Genomic DNA, 16,518 nt, shown 5'->3' with positions numbered 1-16,518 from the left:
ATGACCAAAACACCAAAAGCATTGGCAATAAAAGCCAAAATAGACAAATGGGACCTAATCAAACTCCACAGCTTCTGCACAGCAAAAGAAACAGTCATTAGAATGAATCAGCAACCAACAGAATGAGAAAAAATTTTTGCAGTCTACCCATCTGACAAAAGGCTGATATCCAGAATCTACAAAGAACTAAAACAAATTTACAAGAAAAAAACAAACAAGCCCATTCAAAAGTGGGCGAAGGATATGAACAGACACTTTACAAAAGAAGATATACACGAGGCCAACAAACATGTGAAAAAATGCTCATCATCACTGGTCATTAGAGAAATGCAAATCAAAACTACATTGAGATAGAATCTCATGCAAGAATGGTGATCATTAAAAAATCTGGAGACAACGGGTGCTGGAGAGGATGTGGAGAAATAGGAACACATTTACACTGTTGGTGGGAGTGTAAATTAGTTCAACCATTGTGGAAGACAGTGCGGCGATTCCTCAAGGACCTAGAAATAGAAATCCATTTGACCCAGCAATCCCATTACTGGGTATATACCCAAAGGATTATAAATCGTTCTACTATCAGGACACATGCATACAAATGTTCACTGCAGCACAGTTTACAATAGCAAAGCCCTGGAACCAACCCAAATGTCCGTCGATGATAGACTGGACAGGGAAAATGTGGCACATATACACCATGGAATATTATGGAGCCATCAAAAACGATGAGTTCATGTCCTTTGTAGGGACATGGACGAAACTGGAAACCATCATTCTCAGCAAACTGACACAAGAACAGAAAATCCAACACCGCATGTTCACACTTGTAGGTGGGTGTTGAACAATGAGAACACATGGACACAGGGAGGGGAGCATCACACACTGCGGTCTGTTGGAGGGAAATAGGGGAGGGACAGCGGGGGGTGGGGAGTTGGGGAGAGATAGCATGGGGAGAAATGCCAGATATAGGTGATGGGGAGGAAGGCAGCAAATCATACTGCCATGTGTGTACCTATGCAATAATCTTGCATGTTCTTCACATGTACCCCAAAACCTAAAATGCAATTAAAAAAAAAGACATGGGAGGGGGCAGGAAAGGGCTGTTCTCCTTTACAGAATAAATGTAGAAGAAATGATGAAAATAGATAATCAGGCTGGCTACGGTGGCTCATACCTATAATCCCAGCACTTTGGGAAGCTGAGGTGGGTGGAACATGTGAGGTCAGGAGTTCAAGACCAAGCTGGCCAACATGGTGAAACCCCACCTCTACTAAAAATACAAAATTTAGCCGACTGTGGTAGCTGGCACCTGTAGTCCCAGCTACTGAGGAGGCTGAGGCAGGAAAATTGCTTGAACCTGGGGGGTGGAGGTAGCAATGAGACAAGACTGTGCCCTGTACTCCAGCCTGGGTGACAGAGCAAGACTCTGCCTCAAAAAAGAAAAGAAAATGATCATTAGGCAAGCATCACAGTAACTGCTGCAGGCAAGATTACAGAATACAGAATGAATGTTAAAATTTGTGGGCAAAAGTTTCATGAGAAACAGGATATCTTCATATCCTTAAAGTACCTCTTCATAAGATTTACTGATTTAGGGAGGATGAGGTGGGTGGATCACAAGGTCAGGAGTTTGAGACCAGCCTGGCCAACATGGTGAAACCCCATCTCTACTAAAAATATAAAAATTAGCTAGCCGTGGTGGTGGGCGCCTGTAGTCCCAGCTACTCGAGAGGCTGAGGCAGGAGAATCACTTGAACCTGGGACACAAAGGTTGCAGTGAGCTGAGATTGTGCCACTGGACTCCAGCCTGGGCAACAGAGCAAGACTCCATTTCGAAAATAAATTTATTGATTTATTAATTGCAAAGGAAAAAATCACTTATAGTGGGGAGCCTGGCAAATGCTACCTTAACCAAGCAGTCAAAGTTAACATCACCAGTAAAAAGACACGACAATATCACATGTCCTCCATATGATGTACTGAGGAGGGCCCAACTGTACTTTTCTGCCATTTTTGGGAAGACTGTATAGCCTCAATCTAACTGACAAAACATTAGACAAACTCAAATGAATGACTTTGTACCCGATAATTGATCAACAGTCTTCAAAAGTATCAAGTTCAAGAGAAACAGACCATTCAGAATGAACCATCATCAATTAAAACAGAAATGAATGAAAGAGGGAAGGAAGGAGGGAAGGGGAGAGGGGAGAGAGGGTGGAGGGGGGAGAGGGGAGAAAATCAAGGCCAGGCATGGTGGCTCATGTTTGTAATCCCAGCACTTTGGGAGGCCAACACAGGCAGATCACAAGGTCAGGAGTTCAAGATCAGCCTGGCCAACATAGTGAAACCCCATCTCTACTAAAAGTAGAAAAAAATTAGCCAGGCATGGTGGCGAGTGCCTGTAGTCCCAGCTACTTGGGAGGCTGAGGCAGGTAATCGCTTGAATCTGGGAGGCAGACGTTGCAGTGAGCCAAGATTGTGCCACTGCGCTCCAGCCTGGGCGACACAGTAAGACTCTGTCTCAAAAAAAAAGACTGACAAACTGGCAGAGATTGGAGGAGAGAAAAGAAACATGACAATTAAGGACAACATAGGAGCCTGAACTAGATCCTGGAGCAGAAGAAGTAGATTTGTGGAGAAATTGTCAAAATTCTGGTATGTAGATTAATTAATACTAGTGTCTCAATATTAATTCCCTGGTTTTGATAACTGCACTATGATTACAAAAGATGTTAACATTAGGGGGAGCTGGATGAAGAGTATCTGAGAATCCATATTGCTTTTGAAGCTTCTTTTTAAGTCTAACTTTTAAAAATCCCAAACTAGTTTTGCCCCCAAGACACTTAATGGAAGACGACGCAAATCCTCTCTGGAGGACAGTAACTTCAATCCAAAGATCAAATAATCTCCATAAATAGTTTTCGAATAAAAACAAGCAGAGTATAGGAAAAAAATTAAAAACAAACATACACCATGGAAACAAGGACTCATTAGGAAGAAGTGGTAGAAACAGATTCATAAACACTTCAGATCCTAATATTATCAGATGTAGATTATATAACTGTGCTATGTTTAGAGAAATAAAAATATTAAAAACATCTCCAGGGCACTGGGCGCAGTGGCTCATGCCTACAATCCCAGCACTTTGGGAAGCCAAGGCAGGAGGATCAAGAGGTCAAGAGTTCAAGATCAGCCTGGTCAATATGGTGAAACCACACCTCTACTAAAATACAAAAATTAGCCAGGCATGGTGGTGCATGCCTGTAATCCCAGGTACTCAAGAGGCTGAGGCAGGAGAATTGCTTGAACCCAGGAGGTAGAGATTGCAGTGAGCCTAGATCAGGCCATTGCACTCCAGCTCTGGGTGACAGAGCAAGACTCTGTCTTGTGGTGGGGCGGAGGGAATCTTGGTCAGGTGTGGTGGCTCATGCCTGTAATCCCAGCAATTTGGGAGGCTGAGGCAGGAGGATCACCAGAGGTTGGGAGTTCAAGAACAGCCTGATGAACATGGAGAAATCCCATCTCTACTAAAAATACAAAATTAGCTGGGCGTGGTGACACATGTCTGTAATCCCAGCTACTCAGGAGGCTGCAGCAAGAGAATCACTTGAACCCAAGAGGTGGAGGTTGCGGTGAACTGAAATAGCACCACTGCACCCCAGCCCGGGCAGCTGGGCAACAAGAGTGAAACTGTCTCAAAAAAAAAAAAAAAATCTCCAGGAAAGAGGAAAATGTAAAATATAACGTTCTCAGGTTGGGAAAAGATCCAAGATATCTAGAAATAAAAAATAATAACTTAAAATTAAAAACCCAGACCAGGTGCAGTGGCTCACGCTTATAATCCCAGCACTTTGGGAGGCCAAGGTGGGAAGATCACTTGAGGCCTGGAGTTCAAGACCAGCCTGGGCAACATAGAAAAACCCTGACTCTACTAAAAATACAAAAATTAGCTGTGCATGGTGGCACATGTCTGTTAATCCCAGCTACTTGGGAGGCTGAGGTATGAGAATCACCTGAACCTAGGAGGCAGAGGTTGCAATAAGCCAAGATCATACCATTGCACTCTAGCCTGGGCAACAGTCAGATTCTGTCTCAAACAAAAACAAACCCCCTCCCCACAAAACTCAATGGGTAGTATCAAAATTAAAGACTTCTAAGCATTAGAAGACATCATTAAGAAGATAAATCTATAAAGCTCAGATTGGAATAATGTTTACAACACATATATCTAACTTATATTCATGTACTGAGAAGGGCCAAACTGTTCTTTTGTGCTATTTTTTGGGAAGACTGCATAGCCTCAATCTAACTGACAAAACATTAGACAAACCCAAATGAATGACTTTGTACTTTCAGAATATATGAATTCAGAATATATGAAAACCTCCAACTCAAAAAAAAGACACCTAATTTTTTAAATGAGTAAAACATTTGAACGTACTTCACAGACAAAGATAAATGAATGGCCAATAGGCACATGAAAAAGTGCTCCACATCATTAGTGACCACGGAAATGTAAATTAAAACCACAATGAGATACTACTACATACTCATAGGAAGGCTACAATTATAAAGACCACCACCACAAAATGCTGGGAATGCCAACAACTGGAATTCCCAAACATTGTTGGTGGGAGTGTAAAATGGCATAACCTACTTTGGGGGAAAAAAGCTTTGCAGTTTCTTATTAACCTAATGGACAGAGTTTAAGAACACATGTGATAACTGAAGGGAAAATTACCAAATTAGAACACTAGTCAGAAGGAATTATCTACACTACAATACAGAGACAAAGATGGAAAATAGAAGAGCTATGTTAGTATATTCCCCGTAAGTTTAAACTGCAGTTCCAGAAAGGATAGAGTGAATGCGAGAGAGGCAATACTTGAGGAAATAATGACTGATAATTTCCTAACAATGAAAAACACCAATTCACAAACTCAAGATGCCCAAAAGAACCCAAAGCAGAATAAATAAAAAGAAATCCATACCTAGATATAAAGAAACTGTGGAACACCAAAGACTAAGAAAGGTGGTCTTAAAAAGAAGATAAAAGATGACTTTTCCAGAGAAAACACTTGGTTCCCCTAATGACCACTAACAGGGCCCTTATTAGCAGATCTCTTTAAAATAAAAAGACACATATAAAAATGTAATATGAAAAGACATTTTCTTGCTGAAATCTTTTAGTGGTTCCCTGGTACCAACAGGCACAAAAAGCCTTCTAAGGCCAGTCCCCTGCCATCCTCTAACTCCAATAATTCTTTCCCCTTTATCTTTCTTCTTTCCATAGACACGCTTCTTCCCTACTTTTCACAGGACGAACTCTGTCTTTCTAGACTTAGCTATAGCATCACCTCTTCCCAGAAGCTTTCTGTGCTCCCAGGCATTCCAGAGTAACCCTCCTTTGTGTTCTCAGCACCCCAGGCACAAACTCCAGCAGAGGATATATTACATTTTATGCCAGTTATCTTGAGTCCTTCACCTCATTTTAAGCTTTTTAAGGACAGTGACTATGTCTAATTCATTTTTATATTCCCAGTAGCTAGTCCAGTGCCTGGCTAAGAAATGCCTGAACTGAATGAAGGATCTGTCAAGACCGAAACAAACTGTCCTTGAGAAATAAAAGTTTAAATGTACAGTAGGTAACTACAGAATGAAATGAAAACAAGAAAAAAATCTCCAAGAAACTAGAGCAGACACACAGACCACAAATTTAAAATAAACGTCAACAAAAGTTTAATAAGCCTTTCTGTATGACTAGATTTATCCTAGGTGCTGGGGATAAAACAGAGAAGACAGATCTGGCACCATCTTAGATTTCAACAATGTCAGAGATGGACCTTCCCAAAATAAAAGAGAATCAGTTATTTGAACTCCTTCATTACACAGATGAGGAAACTGAGGCCCAGAAGAGATGCCTTGGTTACAGAGTAAGGGATAGGTAACCAAATAAGATACCAATTTAGGGAGAAAGGGAAAAAATGAAAAAGCAAACCACAAGAAACAAAGAACTATAATTTTTCCCCCCACATCAGACAGGTAATGTGCTGACAACATAATAAGGTTTGAGGAAGGCACATCTTAAAACAAATGTGAAAGCCCAATCATCATGTTTATGAACTACAAAAAAATCAAGGATCTATAATTTTAACAGCAATGCACTTGACAGTGAAAGGCTAAAGAAGGAGAAGAAACTAAAACAAAACTTAGACTTAGCAGAATCCCCATGCTTGCAAACATATATTAATAGGAAAACATTTTCTTTTCCTGGTCTCTCATCCTAGGCTTCAATTAGTTTGAAACTTATTTTATTACCTTAATTTCTTCCCTGCTACACTTTGAGCTCAAGCATTCAGGATATTTATTTAGCACATCATTAGTATTCAATGCATATTTGGATAATTAATGATTTACGTTTTCTTATTAGAATAAGTCCATTTTCCTTTCAACTTCTACTTTCATTTTTTAAAATAGGGCATCTTCTTTAGAGCTTGCATAGCATTACTTTGCTACCAAACGAAAGCAAACACAGAAACGAATACTTAACAATTTGTTCAGGTGAAAAATATGAGATTTTAACAAACTGAAGCTTCATATTGTTCAAGCTTGTTATTCTGTTTAACAATTATCTGTTCTCTGAACAACCCAAAGTTTGAAGCCTGAGAAGGCAGATGTTTACCCACATAGCCCACACTGAGTTTCTGGGTTCCTGTACCTTTATGTGGCTATGTGAGAATGGCTGTGGCTTTGGGCATCTGCTGTGCTACCTTACTAATGCTACCTTAGTCCAGACATGAGATGCAGCATATGAAACCCACCCTGTGGCCAAGATGTGTGTACAGGGATGTTCAATGTTTCTGATGGTGAAAAACTGGAGGCAACCTAAATGTTCACTGTTAGCAGACTGGATTAAAAACATTATGGTGTAACAGTGCAATGAAAATGCTATACACATCTACCCCAACATGGAAAGGCTTCAACAATGTAATGCTAAGTTTAAAAAAAAAAAAAAAAGCACGTTTGATCCCACTTTTATGCAATTATGTGCATATATTTATTTACATGTATACATGCATAGAAGAAAGCTTGTATGGCTATTCTTCAAAATGTCATTAGTAATATCACCTCTGGGGGGTGAGATTCCTGGCAAATTTTTACTTTGGATAAATTACTTTTTAATCAATATCTATTATTATAAATAATATTTAAAAATTACTTTTTAAATAACGTTAGAGGCCAGGCAATCACACCTATAATCCCAGCACTCTGGGAGGCTAAGGTGGGAGGATCACCTGGGGTCAGGAGTTCAAGATAATCCTGGCCAACATAGTGAAATCCTGTCTCTACCAAAAATACAAAAATTAGCCAGGCATAGTGGCGCATGCCTGTAATCCAAGCTACTCAAGAGGCTGCAGCAGGACAATCACTTGAACCACGCAGTGGAGGCTGCAGTGAGCGGAGATCACACCATTGCACTCCAACCTGGGCGACAGCATAAGACTCTGTCTCCAAAAATAAAAATAAATAAATAAAAAATCAAAAACGCCCCCCAAAAAACCCAAAAACAAGCAAACAAAAATAATGTTTGAATATTCTACTGAAATATATATTACCTTTTTTTTTTTTCCCTGAGACAGGGTTCCACCCTGTTGCCAGACTGGAGTGCAGTGTCGTGATCATGGCTCACTGCAGCCTTGACCTCCCCAGTCTCAGGTGGTCCTCCCACCTCAGGCCCACAAGTAGCTGGGACTACAGGAACACGCAACCACACTAGGCTAATCTTTGTTTGTTTGTTTGTTTTTCGTAGAGACAGGGTTTCATCATGCTGGCCAGGCTGGTCTCAAACTCCTGGGCTCAAGCGATCTGTGTGCCTCAGCCTCTCAAAGTGTTGGCATTGTAGGCATGAGCCACCGTGCCTGGTCTATCTCATTTGTTGATGCAAAATATTTATTTTTCCATCAAACTATTGATTCATTTGGCATGCTTTTGGCTGGAGGTTGTATTATCTTAATAATCAGGAGAAATAAAGCCTAAGAGTTCAAGGCTACCGCACGCTATGATCATGCCTGCAAATAGCTACTATACTGCAGCCTCGGTAACACAGCAAGACCTCTGTCTCTTGAAAAAAAAAAAAAAGGTAAATTCATAAGACATCAACCTAAGGAAAAAGGTGAAAGAAAAAAATTGTGTTGGTAACATCAAACAAAGATCAGGAATTTTAATAATAATGAGGCTGGGGCGAGTGATACAATAATCATAACAAATTAAGAAAGTGTAAGCTTAGAAAGATTGAGGGAGGAAAGGTGTCATTTGCTTTCTTTTTCTTTTTTTTTTTTAAGACCTTCAATTTTGAAAATGCACAAAGTTTCATGTTCCTGTGAGAGATATAAAGTATGAGACACAATCTTCATTCTTAAGTAGCTGAAAATGAGATGAAGCCTTATGAAGCAGCCAATAAAAGCACAAAATATTTGTATAAACTGGCAGGTGATTTGAGAAGTACACAAATAACTCAAGGCAGAATACAGGAATTATCTTAAGAACAGACAAAGTACATAGCTGTATGACCTTGAGAAAATTATCTAACCACTCTATACCTCAGTTTCCTCATCTGAAAGATCAGGTGATGCAAAAAAATACCTTTCAAGTTATGCTAGCATTAAAATGAAATAATGTATAAGAAATGTTTAGCACAGATCAAATATGTAATACACTATAGCTATAATTATTTATGATAAACTGAAAATTCCAAATAGAATATTGGCTTTAGCTCAAAGGAAAACATGCAATTTGAGAGTTGAAGCTTCAGAGGTAATCTTTTTCAAAGCCCTAATTTTGCAGGTGATGAAACTGAGGCATGGGTCAACAAAGTTAGACCCATGAAGATATAATTTGAGTGAAGGTTCCTGCCCAAGATCACAGAACTTGTTAGCTCCTGACTCCCATTTCAGTTTCTTCCAGTTCATTACCCCTTTTTAAGTCAAAACAAATAGTCACATATTGGATGATTTCCAGGGATGACAAAAACTCATCCCCTGGAATGAGGAAGGTCTGATGCCCCTAACAATGTTATTAATCATGTGAGGGAATGCCTAATAAAGTCAGTGGTTTACTGGTCATACTGTTTATAGGAGGCATGTATAAAAGCCACTACGTGACATTAAGAAGGTATATACCCACTATATAGGGGCATGTTTAATTTTATTTTATTTGAACTAATATCTAAATTAGAGCACAATAAAAGTTTTGTTATTATCCTTTCAGTCACTATCAGAAACGTAATCCCTCAGCATCAAAGACCAGCACAGCAGTACAAGCTTTAATTGAAAATGAAAAAAGGACAAATGTTAATACTGCCTTTGTTTCTGGAAAAGGACTATTATTCACTGTCAGATCCTTACTGCTGGTTATTAAAAACATTTCAGAAGTCAGAATATATCTTTTAATTTTTAAATATTATATGAGAACTCATAATAAAACAGGCCCCAGATATTACCAATACACTACATTGTACTCACAATTGGAGCTTTTTTTTTTTTCTTAACCAAAATGACACAATCCTCTGTGTTAACTTGATGGCCTGACACTTGGTTCCAACTCCAACATGGATGCAACACTACTATGCTTTGAACTGGGGATAGAGAGATAAATAAGACATAGTTCCTGTGGAAAACTCAAGGTCTAAAAAGAACATAGGCTCTTCTCTATCAGTTACTGTATTGTGTGACCACAGTCTGTGTCTTAGGTTCTTCCCTTAAGTTTAGGAGAAAGTAGTACCTACCTCATAAGGTTGAATGACTGAAATAAACACATGTAAAGTGCTTGGAACAGTGTCTGGTACACAGTAGGCAGTACATGTACTAGCTGTTGCCGTTACTGTATTCACCTCCATCATTATTATAAGCCAGCTCTAATAACCTGAAAGATCAACCCTGACTTTAGAGCGGATGTTTAAGTCACTAGCACAGAAGAGTTTAACAGATTAAATGTAAATAAGAGCAGACCTTAAAGAGCCCAAGAAAGAGCTTAAAATCTGGCACAGGGACAGATGAAAGACAGAGAGAAAGATACCCATAACAGAGGCAGAGTTGTAGAAAATTTAGACACTTGCTTTCATCTATGAGTGGTAGTTAGTAATAACAGAGAGAACTTAAAAAGGCTTGCAGCTAAAGGGGGAGAGTGGATATAAAAATGCAACCAAGGCCGGGCGCGGTGGCTCAAGCCTGTAATCCCAGCACTTTGGGAGGCCAAGGCGGGTGGATCACGACGTCAAGAGATTGAGACCATCCTGGTCAACACGGTGAAACCCCGTCTCTAATAAAAATACAAAAAATTAGCTGGGCGTGGTGGCGCGTGCCTGTAATCCCAGCTACTCAGGAGGCTGAGGCAGGAGAATNGCAGGAGAATTGCCTGAACCCAGGAGGCAGAGGTTGCGGTGAGCCGAGATCACGCCATTGCACTCCAGCCTGGGTAACAAGAGCGAAACTCCGTCCCCAAAAAAAAAAAAAAAAAAAAAATGTAACCAAGCTAAAATAATTACTACTCTGCTAAACTGAGGCACTGCACAGTTCCCAATAACATGTCCACCTTGGAACAGGCTTCTCTATTTCTTCAAGGGTGAAAATACTATGACTACCTTGAGCTTCCTGCAATGTGAAATCTTTATACTGTCAAAAGGAGATTTCATGAAAATGCTTGGAAAATAAATTGAGAACCTTTTCGTAATAAACAGGAAGGCTAAGGGAAGATTGACAGTTGGTATGACATTCTACTCAGCAAACTTTAACTTAGGATAGGGATGGGAATGGGCTACAGTATACACTGAGGAGCCCTTCACTGGAGACAAGTGACGACACAGGGACACATTCAGGATTCTCTCAGGAAATGGCAGTCATGTCTAATCCCAATAAAGAAAGGAAACTCTAGTGTTTTTAATACTCCCCCACCCACACCCATTTTGGTCATATGGCTCACCAAGAGACTTACTTAGACCTAAAGAGAAGCTTAAAAGGTTAAAGTGTTCTTATTTGGAACTGGAGAAGGGTTAGGGAAAAATTCCTTTCCAAACTGATGGTCACTTTCTTCTTCCCACCACCATAAAAACAAGGTTTTTGTTTTTGCTTTTTTTCTGAGATGGAGTTTTGCTCTTGTTACCCAGGCTGGAATGCAATGGCACGATCTCAACTCACCGCAACCTCCACCTCCCAGGTTCAAGCGGTTCTCCTGCCTCAGCCTCCCGAGTAGCTGGGATTACAAGCATGTACCACCACTCCCCACTAATTTTGTATTTTTAGTAGAGATGGGGTTTCTCCATGTTGGTCAGGCTGGTCTTGAACTCTCGACCTCAGGTTATCCGCCCACCTTGGCCTCCCAAAGTGCTGGGATTACAGCTGTGAGCCACTGTGCCCAGCAAAACAAGAATATTAACCAAAGTATGGCTTTTCCTTCCCTTAACATGCCTCTTTGACTCTGCTCATGATGGAATGTCTTTCCCTAAACTTTCATGTGATAAATTCTTAACCTTAACAGCCCAGTTCAGACATGACTTCTATATTGCCTTTATAAGATCCCAGGACAAAATGACTACATTATTTGCAGTGCTGCAATATGTTATTAGAGCACTTATCACATGCTCTGTTCGTTTACATGTCTGCTTTCTCTTAGGCTGGAAAGGACTTAAGGGTGGGAATTATATCGCCTATTTATCTTTGTTTCCATAATAAAGTACATGGCACATGGCAGGTATTCAAATGCGTACTGTATTAGATAAAATCTAAACACTTTAAGTGAGGGATTCTTGCAAAACTCAAGCTATGGCTGTAGAAAATAGAAGTGGGATTAAGTTTAAGCCCAGAAGTGCCCCTTTAGCAAGGTTCCACCAGGATCACCAGAAAATTAATGAGATAATTCCCTTTGATTTAAATAGCCCATCCCCAGGAAAGGGCACTGTTTCCTCCTATAGGTCATCACCATGGCTCAAGTAGATTACTTTGGCTTTGATGTAAATTACGCATGACTGATCCATGGATTTGCTGTTCAGTGTTTCTACCTATACCGTCACCCTGCTTTTGCATGTGGACTCTTTTAATACTCAGAACCCATGACTATTTTCCCTGTTCCCTTTATAAACCTCACTAAAGTCTTTTCTTTTATAAAGTCATTCTCATTTGGTAAGAGATGGATTTGAAATCTTTTTTTGGAGCTTGTCATTAAATAGGCACACCCCAAAAAGTGTATACATGGGAGTAGGCTATAAATTCAGGCTTCTTTCATCCTGGAAGAGAAGCTCTTCTTCTGTTAGTTTGGGTTGAATGCAATAAACAAAACCCCAGGAAAAGGAAGATGAGTATCATTTAGCTTTTATTTGTTTATTTTTTTTGAGATGGAGTCTCACTATGTTGCCCAGGCTGGTCTTGAACTTGATATCATACTGTGGCATGGTATCAGCTCACTGCAACCTCCGCCTCCCAGGTTCAAGCAATTCTCCTGCCTTAGCCTCCTGATTAACTGGGATTACAGATGTGCACCATCACGCCCAGCTAATTTTTTTGTATTTTTAGTAGAGATGAGGTTTCACCATGTTGGCCAGGCTGGTCTTGAACTGCTAACCTTATGATCTGCCTGCCTTGGCCTTCCAAAGTGCTGGGATTACAGGTGTGAGCCACTGTGCCCAGCCTGTTTAGCATTTTCTATGTCCAAGGACTGCTCTAGGTAACACACATAGGTTACTTCATTTTATCTTAACAATGCCACAGGATGAGTATTGTTAGCTCCATTTTATTGATAAAGACACTGAAGCTAGCAGAGATTAGGTCACATAATTGAGGTCACTTAGCTAGTAAATGATGGAGCTAGGATTGAAACATCAGTCTGATCCCAAAGCCAATGAGAGTGCTACCACACCACCACACCCAAGGGAAAAGACAGCCCTTGTGTCCACTTCTGGTTAGGGTTGGCAGAAAAATAGACACCAGGTTGGCACCTCTTCCTGAATGCTTTGAGATCTCGTTTGTACTTATCTCTAGCCCTCAGCCCTGACCTCTCCTCTGACTTATTTTATTGTATTTATTTATTTATTTATTTACTTTTTGAGATGGAGTCTCACTCTGTTGCTCAGGCTGGACTGCAGTGGCATGATCTCGGCTCACTATAACCTCCGTCTCCTGGGTTAAAGCAATCCTCCTGCCTCAGCCTCCTGACTAGCTGGAGATTACAGGCACCCGCCACCACATGCGGCTAATTTTATTTTGTTTTGTTTTGTTTTGTTTGAGACGGAGTCTTGCTCTGTCACTAGGCTAGAGTGCAGTGGCGTGATCTCAGCTCACTGCAACCTCTGCCTCCTGGGTTCAAGCAATTCTCCTGCCTCAGTAGCTGGGACTACAGGCGTGTGCCACTATGCCCAGCTAATTTTTGTATTTTTAGTAGAGATGGGGTTTCACCATGTTGGTCAGGATGTTCTCGATCTCTTGACCCCATGATCCGCCCGCCTCAGCCTCCCAAACTGCTGTGATTACAGATGTGAGTCACTGCGCCCAGCCTTAGGTTCTTATATCCAACTGCCTATATCCCACATCCACTTGGAACACTAATGTGCATCACACTCAACATGTCCAAACCTTAACTCCTCATTCAAAGGCCCTCACCCAAACATGCTCCTCCTTGACTCTTCCCTTCTCAGGAGATGGCAACTTCATTCTTAGGAGTTTTGGGCCCCAAATGGGAATCATCTTTGACTTTCCCCTCATACCCCTTATTCAACCCATCTACATATCCTGTAGACTCTACTGTTGAAATATACCTCAGAGGACTGTTATGAGTATAAAATGAGCTGATACTTATAAAGCCATTAGAAAAGCACCTGGCATATAATAGGTGCTATATGAGATTTATTGGGTAAAATTAACATCCAAGATGCTATCACTTCTCCCCACCTTCACTCTCCCATCCTAGTCCCAGCCAGCATCGCCACCCACCAAGACTACTGACTGCAGAGCCACCTACTTGGTCTCCCTGCTCCTACCCTTGCCCTCCTACAGCTTATTCTCAGCAGCAGAGCAATCCTCAGAAACCCAAGTGAGACCATGTCACTGCTCAAAACCCTTTAGAAGCTTTCTCTCTTACTCGGAATAAAATATGATAAAGTCCTTACCATGACTTCTAAGATTCTATAGGATTCCTCCCTGCATCCCAATCTTATGTCAGATCTCCTCTTTTCTTCGCTGCACTCTCTCTGTTCTACTCACAATGACCTCCTTGCTGCCCTCAGACCTGCTGAAGAGACTCTTATTTCAAAATCTGTGCATATGCTTCCCCTCTGCCTAGAACGTGCTTTCCTCAGACATTCATGAGGCCTATTTCTGCACTCTACTCGGGTCTCTTCTCAAATGTCATCTTATCAGAGAGGCCTCCTTTGTTCACCCTAACCCTACCTGTGCCGACCTCTATTCCTTTCCTCTGTTTAATTTTTCCCTGTAGCACTTATTAAACCTGACAGATAGTTCTTCGTTAATTGAGTTATTGCCCCTTCCTCTGCCCTTGATGTAAGTTCCAAAAGTTCCAGGCCTTTGTTTTGTTTGTTGCCATAACCCCAGTACTCGGAAGTGGGCCAGGCACATAGCAGACAAATTTGAATACCAGGAAAACATGTCTATATTAACTCATTTTTGGCTTAAGATTGTCTGTAACAGGGAACAAAACAAAGCCTGTAAAATCCCCACATTACATAATAAGCTCAGGTTTCAGCGGTAAAATATAAATACTAATAATATTAGGACGGGTGTGGTGAGTCACGCCTGTAATCCCAGCACTTTAGGAGGCCAAGGTGGGTGGATCACAGGGTCAAGAAATCGAGACCATCCTGGTCAACATGGTGAAACCCTGTCTCTACTAAAAATACAAAAATTAGCTGGGCGTGGCGGTGTGTGCCTGTAATCCCAGCCTCCTGGGAGGCTGAGGCAGGAGAATCGCTTGAACCTGGAGGTGGAGGTTGCAATAAGATGAGACTGCGCCACTGCACTCCAGCCTGGCAACAGAGCAAGACTTCGCTTCAAAAAAGAAAAAGAATTTTATCTTTCAATCTTCCCTTTAGAATAAAACTGATAGAAGAGGAATCCGGTTGATTTTTGGCCCTTGCCCCAATAACGATTATCAATAGTCACAAATTCTACATAAGTAATTAGATATAAAATCTTTCTCCTCCCTCTCAGGTTTACCTTATTTGGTATGTCCACTTTACACAAACTATTCAACAAGAATTAAAGCATAATGCTACCTCCTTACAGAAAAAATTCATGGCAAGATTTTTTCTTAAAAATATTTCCTGCTGGCTGGGAGTGGTGGCTCACACCTGTAATCTCAACACTTTGGGAGGCCAAGGCAGGTGTATTACTTGAGGTCATGAGTTTGAGACCAGCCTGGTCAACATGGCAAAATCCCTCCTCTTCTAAAAATACAAAAATTAGCCAAGTGCGGTGCGCATGCCTGTAATCCAAGCTACTTGGGTGGGGCTAAGGCACAAGAATTGCTTGAAACTGGGAGGCAGAGGTTGCAGTGAGGTGGGATCACGCCACTGTACTCCAGCCTGAGCAACAGAGTGAGACTGTCTCAAAAAAAAAAAAAAGGCTGGGCGCGGTGGCTCATGCCTGTAATCCCAGCACTTTGGGAGGCCGAGACGGGTGGATCACGAGGTCAAGAGATCGACACCATCCTGGTCAACAAGGTGAAACACCGTCTCTACTAAAAATACAAAAATTCAGCTGGGCATGGTGGCGCGTGCCTGTAATCCCAGCTACTCAGGAGGCTGAGGCAGGAGAATTGCCTGAACCCAGGAGGCAGAGGTTGCGGTGAGCCGAGATTGCGCCATTGCACTCCAGCCTGGGCAACAAGAGCGAAACTCCGTCTCAAAAAAAAAACAAAAACAAACAAACAAAAAATTCCTATTATAAACGTTCCAACATGGAAATATGGGGCCAGATGTGGTGGCTAACGCCTGTAATGTCAGCACTTTTGGAGGTCGAGGCAGGCAGATCGCTCGAGCTCAGGCGTTGGAGACCAACCTGGGCAATATGGTGAAACTCCATCTCTACAAGAAAGACAAAAAAATTAGCTGGGTGTGGTAGTGTGCGCCTCTTGTCTCAGCTATTCAGGAGGCTGAGGTAGGAGGACGGCTTGAACGTGGGAGGTGAAGGTTGCAGTGAGTCAAGATGGCGCCACTACACTGCTGCCTGCACGATAGAGCCAGACTTTGACTCAAGAAAAAAAAAAAATGAAAAAGAAGGCTGGGCTCATTGGCTCAAGCTTATAATCCCATCACTTTGGGAGGCCAAGGTGGGCAGATCGCCTAAGGTCAAAAGTTCAAGACCAGCCTGGCCAATATGGTGGAACCCCATCTCTGCTAAAAATACAAAAGATCAGGCCGGGTGCGGTGGCTCAAGCCTGTAATCCCAGCACTTTGGGAGGCCGAGGCGGGTGGATCACGAGGTCAAGAGATCGAGACCATCCTGGTCAACATGGTGA

The 16,518-nt window shown here is 41.5% G+C and overlaps 1 protein-coding gene and 1 non-coding gene across 8 annotated transcripts in view; both read right to left on the bottom strand.

The window, feature by feature from the left end:
* BICDL1 (BICD family like cargo adaptor 1) overlaps nt 1-16,518 on the bottom strand; it is a 107,514-nt gene that overhangs the window by 43,563 nt on the left and 47,433 nt on the right. The window lies entirely within an intron of this gene.
* LOC119468460 lies at nt 6,033-6,135 on the bottom strand. Its single transcript, XR_005197141.1, has one exon. It is a non-coding gene; the product is annotated as a small nucleolar RNA U13 (small nucleolar RNA).

The sequence above is a fragment of the Cebus imitator genome, unplaced genomic scaffold (genome assembly GCF_001604975.1).
Source record: "Cebus imitator isolate Cc_AM_T3 unplaced genomic scaffold, Cebus_imitator-1.0 Scaffold434, whole genome shotgun sequence".
Taxonomy (NCBI): Eukaryota; Metazoa; Chordata; class Mammalia; order Primates; family Cebidae; genus Cebus; species Cebus imitator.
This window is presented reverse-complemented; position numbering and strand designations above follow the sequence as displayed.